The 11,559-nt window shown below is 39.7% G+C and overlaps 1 long non-coding RNA gene across 1 annotated transcript in view; it reads right to left on the bottom strand.

The window, feature by feature from the left end:
* Window positions 1-1,479: 1,479 nt before the first annotated feature.
* Window positions 1,480-11,559, bottom strand: part of LOC107568485 (uncharacterized) — a 17,884-nt gene continuing 7,804 nt past the window's right edge. Inside the window, exon 3 of the long non-coding RNA XR_001606763.1 lies at window positions 1,480-1,492. This is a non-coding gene — a long non-coding RNA (uncharacterized lncRNA). The remainder of the gene's footprint in view (window positions 1,493-11,559) is intronic.

Consider the following 11,559-nt stretch of genomic DNA (forward strand, 5'->3'; position numbering starts at 1 on the left):
TAACAATGAAGACAGAAATATACCAATATTTATTTCTTAAATCCTTCACATTCAAACAAATCCTCTAGCTTTTATTTTGGCAGAATACTGGGGAGATGCTGTAACTTTCTGCCCACAAAAATGCAGGAAGTCATGCGAATGTGTAAATAAAATAAAACAAGGCCATGTTGCATTACCAAATGTAACTCACATCCTGCACAGAGATGGAGTTTACAGCATTTACTATGAACTGAGCTGCTGTGAGAGGTTGAAAACACAGAATAATGAGCTGCTCCCGTGTAAATTAACACAGTGCCACGCAGATGCTTCACTCTGAGACACGCGGCGAATCAAACTAGGTATGCAATTAAGTCACAGCATTTGATTTGATAATCACACTAAGCTATACAGCGATTACCACACAGCTGCATTTATAAATTTAAGTTTGATTTTAATCAATTCCTGAACCCCAGTTTGAGAAACCCCGCTGTTGAGAAACCATGAGGATGCCGGCACAATATCAAAACTGACCGCCACAAATAGATTTTTCAAAAGGCTTTGACTTTGTTGAATAAACATGAGCACTGCACATGTCAAAGTCGAAACCCGGTGCGAGTGTTTTTATATCACTGTATTTCTGAAGGAAACTGACTGTCTTCAGAAAATTATGGATGTCATTTTAATTTCATCTTGCCTGTAATGCTTGAGCAGCATTACAGCCGTTACTGGGGAAACCTCTATCTCTTCCGCTCTACAAGCGCCTCCTGCTGGCAGATAATTAATTTGCATATATATGCCGCCACAAATAGAGTGCAAGTATGTGGAAAACACTGCTTCTGTTATGAATATTATTCAATATTTTAATTTGAATGTCGGATTGAAATGAACGCTGTTATTTGAGTAGTTAATCGTTAGCATAAGCGTAAATATAATGAGCATTATAATTACGTTTCTCTATTAACTATTTAGTGCTCCTATAACTTTTATTAGGTTAAAAAAAATAGGAGGACATGATGATATTTACTATTTTTACACACCAGAGGCTTTTAAATTAATTGTGAATCTAAAATATACGTGTTAGAGAATGTACAAATGGTTAACATTGCTTGTGTCATATCAGTCAGAAAAGCAGTTCTGGGCTTTTTTTTTTTTTGGTTTTTATTCTTGGCTGAATAACTCTAGAAGGTTTTCAAAACTCCTTTAAAATTAAATATGTACACAGTTTGGATTAAATGAAAGTATAGTCAGATTTTTTATTAGCATGTTTTTGTGTTTTGCTTTGGTACCGAAATTGGTACCGAGATCCGTGGATTTTCACTGGTATTGGTACTGAATATTGAAATGTTGCTACCGTGACAACACTTGGTCATTGTGTGTTATTTTTCTGTCATAACAACAGTGTTTCTGTAGCAAGTATATTAAATGCCTTTACCTGTTTTGTTTTGTTTGTTTTCTTTCTGTCTCCCCTTCCAGTTTTCTGCTCTTATCTTTTGCGGTTTGGCTTGTATGAATGCTTGAGCAGTTCTTCACACAATCCTCTTATCAGCACATCAGCAGAACGGTTCCTGTAAATCCCTTGCCCGTGTTTTCTCATCTTGTACGCCACACATATATACACACTAAATAAACTCTGTTTTGATCTCGCCAAAAGAAGAACAAATGGAACAAAAGGAAGCTTGTGACGAGACACCCTTATCTATGGCAGTCCTACTATCTCTCTTTTTTTTTTTAAAGAAGATTTCCAGCGAATTCATCCCAACTTTCTTCTCCCCTTGAGCCAATTTAAAGTTCTGTGTTCGATCTCTCCCCAACTGTCATGCTTCTTTCTACCCTCGTAACCTCCTTATGGTTCAGTCGCTTTATTTTCACCTTCCCTCTGTCCTCCATTTGTCATTATGTGGTTTGTGCAGAACATTGCACTCGTGTAAGGTGCCTTATACCCTGAAACCCTTGCAGAGCTCGGTTTAGAGAGTTTGACGCTCTCAGCTGAATGTGGGGAGTGATTTTGATCTCTTTGTGCAATCCAATTTCTGATGTGACTGACAATAGGGAGGACTGAAGAACATTCATGATGTAGCAAAGTTACTAGGTATCTATCTAAAACGAGAGTACATCAGGAAAGCAACAATTAGGCCTTATGGATCCTTGTGGCCAATGATTAGTGAAGGAGTTCAGTGTCTATAGACTGCTGAGACGGCAGTTGGGGATCAATGAGTACAAGACTGAGCTGAGAAAGAGATATAGATGGTTGAATGAGACAGATATGGACAGGAAAGCAACAATGGATGTCTTGTGTAAATTGTGGGCTGGGTTATGCAAGGGTTGAGCACTGTTTGTGCGATGCCTCTTATATTTTGCTTCAATTTCTAAATGGGTGTCAAGGTGGCAAACTCATTGCAGATGTATACTTAGAATTTTAAATATAAGGAAGTGGAATTAAAAATGGGGGAATAATCAGTCATTTTGAAATACAACCTCCTCTCTTAATTTGCCCTGCAGAAAGAAGTTTATGTTTGTGAATGATTATGAGATAAAAATCGACAGGCTGAATCCATTCTGAAGCTGGGACCATTTAAACTGCTCTTCACCAATCAATTATACATGAACTCATTGTATTTAGGGACAAGCTATCCATTTGAGACATGACTGTAACTGCTTTTCTCTTCCTACACTAAGCGAAACAGACGATGGTTGGATGGGGACATCGGTGATGTACAATCTCAAGCCATCTGGAGGCAATAAACAATAAGCATATGTCCAACAGTTTATATTCATATTGAAAATAACAGGTTGGGAAAATTCTCAGTGGTGTAGCCATTTAATCATTGCACAATGTGATCGAAATACATTCTGAAGAAGACTGATTAGATTAACGAAGACGGAGCATATGGACAGCTATTTAAAACAATGAAACTTTGGAGCATATATGAGCTTACTATGGAAAAACAGTATTTGTACTTACTGTATGTAGTTGAAACATGACATCACTTATTTATTTGTTTATTTATTTATTTAGTAATCTTTTTTTCATCAAAACACGCTTGTAGGTAAAAATTACGTATTTGTACAATGAACGTGATTTTAATGTTTTTTAATTTGTTTTTTAATTAGTTATAATTTCCAAATGCATTCATTGTAAACTGTCCTGTAGTGAGACAAATGGATGAGTATGTAAAAATATTATAAAAGACATAAAGATGTATGTCACACCACAGGACATCTTTTTGAAAGCATTTCATGACATCTATCCACATACTTATTCTATAATCTGTCCTGTATACAGAAATATACAGATATTTTATTTAGTCCTCAAGGCTACTAAAATAAAACTAGTAAATAATATCCTGGTCAGATAATGTTCATTTCCATTTGGCCTCATGAATAATACATTACATTTTATCGTTATATAAATGGACGGCAAACCGCTTTTAAGTTGTCTGCCCTGGGCGTTGTTAATAAAGGCACTGCAATTAATGCTTGTTAGATGATGCCCTTTTTAAATTGAACCTATCATGTCTCATCCTTTGTGAACCATGATTCTAATTGGCTTATTTTCCATGATTTCAACAAGCTAGATTTGATTTTATGAACAGAAAGAACGGGCTTTGTGCAAATAAGTAAAATGTGTGGTGCATAATTGTACGTAATAAGTGAGAGGAACATTAAAGTGATGACTTATTTGGGTTTCTCTTCATCAAAGGGGCTGAATCTAACCTTTTTGCTTCTGAAAATGTCTGAAAAGTCATTTAAAAGAAGAATAGGTTCACTGTGAAAGAAAGGGAGATTGCCATCATCCCCAGGGTAAGGAGACAGACAATATAACAGAAGGAATATAATAGAAAAGTTACACAATCACATTTGGGGGTCAACATTAATCAGTAATTTATCAATATTTAATCATTTTCATGGTTAACTTGCAATGCAAAGTCACCAATCATCACTGTTACTGTAAAAAGCATACATGTTCTTTGAATTGCAAATTGTTCCTTTACTAAGCCCCACCTTAAAAAAATAACGTTGTCCATAATTCAAATGTTAGTTTTAGCTTTAGTATGATATAACAGTCCAGCAGCATTGGAGCTTTTGACTATTTGATTCACTCCGCTTGTCTGTGTTTGTTCCAGTCAGACTGTCATTCTCTGTGTTAATGGGGAGGATTTTAAACTATTTCAGCATGCTACATCAACGAACCATTAGGTGGCGACACGTGACTGTCTTTATATGCGTTACTCATTTCATCATTCACTCAACTGATTTGTTTAAAAACACAGATTCTTCCAGGAACAAAACAAGCTGAGTTAATGAATTATTGATCATTGTTCACTGTTATCAGTTTGTTTTGTAATTTTTACAATTTAGTATTTATCTGTGAATGTTGTGTAATTGTTGTCTTTTGTATGTTGAACATGTCTCTGCATGTCTAGATGCTGATTATAATTAAATAAATCTTGTGTTGGAGTCAGCATTTGAAATGCTGAAGTAGTGGTTACCCTTTACAACTACTACTACTAATAATAATAATAATAAAAATGTATTTGTTTACATCATTGTATGCATGAGCTAACATGAACTAACATCAGAGCATGTGAGCGAAGCGGAGCGGTGTGACACTCCGCTACGTTTTCCGCTCTATGGACGTGCGCTCCGCTCAGTCGCTCTAACCGCACAAGCAAGCGCTCCGTTAATATTCCGCTCATGCTCACCGTGAACCAATTCCCGCTCAGATCCCGCTCCGACATAAAATTACTCTAGTAGGCCTAATTGTTTACTGTTTGTAACGAAATTCTTGGATTATTGTCTAAAATTAAGCATGCTGATAAATAGCAATTATCATGTTTCAGAGAGAAATTCTTACATTCTTCTTGATTTTATTAATTGTAATGTATTAATTAAATTGTATTAAATATACGAATCTAACCTTAGCAAACCTACCTAAAATACAAAAACTGAAAAAGTGTATTTGATTTTCGTTAACTTTATTTCCGTGAAAATAGCTGCAGTTGTTGTGCAATAGAACATTCAAAACAGGCTCATTAAAACACAAACGCACACACACACACGAGATGAAATGTGTGTAGATCTTTACAAAATACACCTGGATTATAAAGCCTGTGAAAAGCACACGCAAGATAAAATGCACTTAAAGAACGCTTGGTTTATGAACTGACGTCAATGAAAGAAACACACTTTCTAGTGTCAAGTTAAAATAAACCATAACTGCGGGGAACTGTGGTCTATTAAAACGTCTCTTGATGTTTACTGGATTTTAGAATTTACTTTAAGAAACATTAGCTTGGACAAAGTGTCAGGCTTCAGCATTCGCTGTGCCCAAAAACACTCGCTCAGCGCTGGAAGAACCACTGGGGATGCTGAAGATTTTGCGGGAGGGATCCAGCACTGGTTTTCCAAAATCCAAGTGGTGTAGGCTAATATCTTCTGTACTCTGTAGTTCTGTATTTAGGCCTATATACAGCCGTGTGTTAGCTTAGGTCTACAGTTTAACTGATATAATTTAATAACTACGGAGCTCCGAATATAATTCAAATTAACAATTCGTTTCTATGATGTCAGCAGGTTTTATTCTTTTTTAAATTAATTTATTATTATTTATTAATTTTAAGTAATAATGATTTTAATAAGTAATTACGAAATATAATAATTCGTTCCACGATTTAGGCCTACTAAAACTAGGGAATGAACAAATCTTCAGAAAGGCGCTCTGCGCTCTTAAGGAAATATTACCACTCCACTCCGCTCACATGCTCTGACTAACATCAAACAATATTTTAGCAGTGTTATTAATGTTATCAATGTTAGTTAAAGGGGTCATATGATGCTGCTAAAAATAACATTATTTTGTGTATTTGGTGTAATGAAATGTGTTTATGCGGTTTAAGGTTCAAAAAACACATTATTTTCCACATACTGTACATTATGGTTTCCCCTCTATGCCCCGCCTTTCTGAAACGAGTCGATTTTTACAAAGCTCATCGGTCTGAAAAGCGAGGTGTGCTCTGATTGGCCAGCTATCCAGTGCATTATGATTGGCCAAATACCTCAAGCGTGTGACGGAAATGTTACGCCCCTACCATACTGTGATGCCGTTAAAGGGGTCATATGATGCTGCTAAAAATAACATTATTTTGTGTATTTGGTGTAATGAAATGTGTTTATGCGGTTTAAGGTTCAAAAAACACATTATTTTCCACATACTGTACATTATGGTTTCCCCTCTATGCCCCGCCTTTCTGAAACGAGTCGATTTTTACAAAGCTCATCGGTCTGAAAAGCGAGGTGTGCTCTGATTGGCCAGCTATCCAGTGCATTGTGATTGGCCAAATACCTCAAGCCTGTGACGGAAATGTTACGCCCCTTACCATATTGTGATGCCCTGTCCGGCTGGAGCGACGAGACAAAAACATTAAAACCCATTATAAACGAGGCATTTGTTGCATCCAATGGGGACATAATTACGTAATATAATGACTTGTACTGTCTTTTTACGTGTTGCATTGCATCGCACCACGTAAACACAAAACCATGTCTGCATTTGTGATCGGAGAAATGACAAACAACAAGTGCTACTCTACACTGCCCAAAAAACTTGCATTTGAATCGTCAGTGGCAAATTCTTTAAATATAAAAAACGTACTTGTAAATACAACTTAACCACTGATTTCTAGTCGTGGCCTCTTTTGGAAGGCCAAACAAAGTAGTTTTGTTTTCAAAACGAAACAGCGTCACACACCGGCCTTGAGTGAGCGGGGGCTGGAGGCCTAGAGTGAGCCGTGGCCTAGAGTGAGCGGAGGCCGGCTTGAGTGAGCAGAGGCAGGCGGGCTTGTGAACGGCACGGCCGGCAGATTCGACGAAGGAGCGTCCGGCGGGCTTGTGGCAACCACATGTGACGACCCCGGGCTGGACTCCACTTCGTCCACGGTGAACTTCGTCCACTTCATCACATCTGTAATAAAACCAGAATTCATTTTCAAGACAATTGAACCATTCAGCATGGTTATTACTCTGTGATTATTGTGTTTGTCTGACCTATCCACTACGGTTAAACACTGAATAAATACTGTTCTCTACAAGAAAAATATTCCTATCATTGGAGGTTAATTGAGTGTCAAGCTCACACCTGGGTATGTCTAAACCATCAAGACGTTTGAATTTGACAGGTAAATTGTGGGAAAGCAGAGAGTACGTCTGGTTCAGCAAAGATAACACACAATGACTGAAAGCCATATAGTATATTTGAAGCTGAATTGGCTTTGAGATGGTTATAGATGCCAGTGAAAGCAGTGCTTCAGTGAGTAGAACTGTTTCTTCATGGAAACCATAGAGTTTGCATTGCAATTCCAAATCATTGCACTACTCTGCATTGCTGCGGTGACAACATTTTGTCATTTAGTTGCTGACAGTGTGAACATGGCCCAAAACTACTTGAGTTGTCGTTAATTAGGATACATGCAATAGTTTTTTTTTTTTTTACATCTTATTAAGATTATGGTAAATTTAACGTAACAAAACATAATGAAATTATAAAAATCTGTTATATAAAATGCATATATATATAACATACATGAATGTGCCATGTTTGAAGCTGTAGTAGCTTTATCCCATAAGGAATACATTTGTGACCTCATATTGAATTATAATTTTAGCAAGTTGCTTAGAAACCATAAACAGTTTACAGTTGGACTGATGAACTGAAGTACTTCATGGAAGATTGCATATGTTACTATTATAATAAATGTAACCATTTAAGAATTGCTGTAATTTATCATATTGCTATTTTTGATATTGTATGAATTAAAATAATAGATTTTAAAATATATCTGTATGAGCAGATGTTTGAAGCTATTTAAAAATAGTGCACACATGAAGAAAGTCTTTATTTACAAAAAGGAATGCACACATATCACAGGGGATTGATGAACAATACCGGACAGGAAACAAGGGGCTGAACACACTTTATATACAGAACTAATGAGGGACACCTGAAACCTATAAACATAATTAACACGAGGGAGAAACTAGGTCACAGGGGGAACATGGAACACATGGGGGAGGAAAACAAACACACAACAGTCCATGAGCATGACATTACTCCCCCCTCCCGGAAGGCGTGTCCCGTGCCACAACAATTCCATCGGGGAGAGGAGCCGGGTGCTCTGGAGGCCTCTAGGGACAGGCTTACATGGGACGGACAGCCTCCAGGGTGGTACCCGTTCCGAGACCAATGGCGGAGCAGGCAGACTAGGGAGCCATGGCGGAGCAGGGAACTGAGGGGGCCATGGTGGAGCAGGCAGACTAGGGAGCTGTGGCGAAGCAGGCAGCTCAGAGAGCCATAGCGGAGAAGAGAGTTCAGGAGGCCATGGCGGAGCAGACAATTCAGGGGGCCTGTCCTCGGCACTCGGCCCGGCCTCTACGGCCGGATCCCTATAACCCCCCCCCCCAAGAAAATCCTTGGGGAAAATATCGGCCCCTGAGGCCCTCCGTGGGCCTGACTCTGGAACTGTGGCCCTCCCTGGGCTTGACGTGGGAACAGGAGCTCTCTGTGGGCTGGACGTGGGAACATGAGCCCTCCTTGAACTGGATGTGGGAACTGGAGCCCTTTCAGGAACGGACTCAGGGGCTGGAGCCGACACTGGAGTGGACTCAGGGGCTGCAACCGACAGTCTCTTCCTCCGCATTCTCCTCTTTAGAGCAGAGTTGAAGGAGACAGCTATTGTCAGCTGAGGGCTTGGGAGAGAATTGGCCGGCAGGCTTGACAATTGAATGGGCGGCGGGCTTGAGAATGCCGCGGCCGGTGGGCCTGACTTCGGAGTGGCTGGCGGGCTTGAGAATGCAGCGGCTGGCGGCCTTAACAGAGAAACGGCTGGTGGGCTTGACAACGGAGCGGCTGGCGGGCTTGACTGCTGAGCGACTGGCTGGCTTGATTGAGAATTGGCCGGCAGGCTTGACGGCGGGCTGGTTCTGGATCGGGGCTGGATGCTCTCCAGACACCGGAGGAGCCTCTCTACCAAATAAAAAAGAAATGCACAAAATGGGGGCTTGATTTAGCAGTGTCCACTAACACAAAGTTTAAACAGTGTGTGTGGCAGTGCACAAAGAGTGCTTTTTTCATTTTGCCTCTGAATTCTAGCCTGCAGCCCCTTGTAACTTGCACTCATGTTGGCTGCACCATCATAGCCTTGACCCTGGATATTTTCAGCATTCAACACATTTTCTGAAAGAAGGGTCATTACCACTTCCTCCAAGTCTTGGCCAGTTGTTGATTTAACGTGGCACACTTGGATGAAACGCTCCTTTATTTACATTTACATTTTGTCATTTAGCAGCCGCTTTTATCCAAAGCGACTTACAAATGAGGACAATAGAAGCAATCAAAACTAACAAAAGAGCAACAATATGTAAGTTCAAATGACAAGTATCGGTTAGTCTGACGCAGTACACATAGCAAGTTCATGTAAGCCAAATCTGCGCAGATTTAGTGTAAATACTGAACTCGAGACTCATCATGATATATTAAATAAGCCTAATTGTGCAGAATCTGGGCATATCTAGCTTACTGTGATGCCATCTAACATAGTGATGCCATGTAGACAGAGAAGAGAAGTGATCCAAGAACTGAGCCCTGAGGCACCCCAGTAGCTAGATGTTGCGACTTGGACACCTCACCTCTCCAAGATACCTTGAAGGACCTATCTGAGAGGTAAGACTCAAACCACTGGCGTGCGTTTCCTGAGATGCCATTTTCCAATAGGGCTGACAGGAGAATCTGGTGTTTCACCGTATCAAAAGCATTGAGCAGATCCAGCAAGATAAGTATAGAAGATTTGGAAGCTGCTCTTGCCAGTCTTAGGGCTTCATCAACTGAGAGCAAGGCAGTTCGGTCAAATTTCCACTTCTGAAGCCAGATTGGTTGCTGTCCAGGAGATTGTTCTGTGTGAGAAAGGTAGAGACTTGGTTGAACACAACTCCTTCAAGTGTTTTTGTCTGTAGTTCTCTAAAAGAGTTGGGTTAAGGGTGGGTTTCTTAAGAAGTGGGATTATACGAGCCTGTTTAAATGTTGAGGGAAAAACACCACTGTGAAGGGTTGTGTTAACGATGTGAGTGAGTGCAGGTACAACGGCAGGAGAAATGACTTGAAGGAGAGATTGAACATTTGAATGTCATGAACAAACCGAACCACACAGGATACTTGCGGTGTGTGACACATCAGTAGTTTCATCCAGAAGAATTGAAAATAACTTGGCCTCATTAATCTCTTTCAGAATGACATTCTTCACTTGTGTTCCAAGAGATCGTATTAGGTTATGTTGGGTCCTGCTGGATAAAAGTGTCACCTCTGGCTTCTTCTTTTGGGACTGAATGATCTGTATACACTCACGATGCATTCTGAGGACACTGTCATATTCCACTAAGTGGTGCACAAGCTCAAGGAAATTTACTCTGTTTGAACTGGTGCTGCTTCCATCATGTCCCCTAAATGCCAGTCTTTGTCTTGCCAAATACACTGTGATGTCTATTAAGCGAAACAGGATTTCTCTGTTATTCTGTGTTTCTTTTTCTTTTTGTAACTCACATTCTGCAGCCTGAGCTTTAAAAGCTTCAACTAAAGGCCCCTTTCTATTGTTGGCCCACCTCACCATACTGATCATATGGGCTTCAGTGGCTGCATGCTTATGGATCTTTTCAACAGCCTTCTTCCAGTTGACAACTGCAGTTGTTCTCCCTGCAGTCCTGGCTTAAACTTTTCTTCTGTCAAGAAGAGATGACAACTAATGCAGTACATGGTGTAATAATTTTACTTAGTTGTAAGGGAATTAATCATTATTAATTCATTCAGGTTTTGATAGGACTCGGATTTGAAGAGCCTAATTCAACCTGATTCGAATTGCTTCTAAATTTGATAGTTTACACTCTTATCAGCTACTCGGCCAGCGAGAAGTTGATGTCAGTGTATATTACCAATTGAAGATGTAAATTTTATATTCTCCCTGGCCACGGGTGAAATACAATTATGATAATTTGTCAGCTCTTAAAGAGAGGTAATTATTATGAGTAAGCTACGAGCTAGGTAGCAAGCAAGGATCTTTTTGGCAATAGAGTTGACACGGAAATTATATGACACCAGACAATTAAGTATTTATAAATGAAACCTGAAATTTATTGGCTATTCTAGATTACATAAACTTAAGCTAAAACACACAATACACACATAGTTTCAGAGGAAGGAAAGTCTGTTAACGGAGTTCTGAGTTTCATAGTTCTACCTCGTTTTCACGAGTGATGGAAATTCACCTTAAGAATTCACAGAGCAGAGAATCTAAATTCACCAGTTCAGCAGATTAGAGAGTTGTTGTTTACTTGCGTTCTGCTGGTTGATAGCTGAGGAGACTGTGTGGCTGACGCGGGCTTCCTGGAGGTCTTTTAGGGAAACCCCGTCACTGACTGGTCGGTGACGTCGGAATGACGTCCTTTGGGAACCCCTCGTTGGTTTGTGATGAAGCAGAAGCATGAGAAGTTCTGCCGAAAGCCTTAGTTTGCAAGACTTTCAAGTTTGTTGACGATTTC

This window comes from Sinocyclocheilus grahami, unplaced genomic scaffold (genome assembly GCF_001515645.1).
Source record: "Sinocyclocheilus grahami isolate Dianchi unplaced genomic scaffold, SAMN03320097.WGS_v1.1 scaffold1249.1, whole genome shotgun sequence".
In the NCBI taxonomy this organism is placed as follows: domain Eukaryota; kingdom Metazoa; phylum Chordata; class Actinopteri; order Cypriniformes; family Cyprinidae; genus Sinocyclocheilus; species Sinocyclocheilus grahami.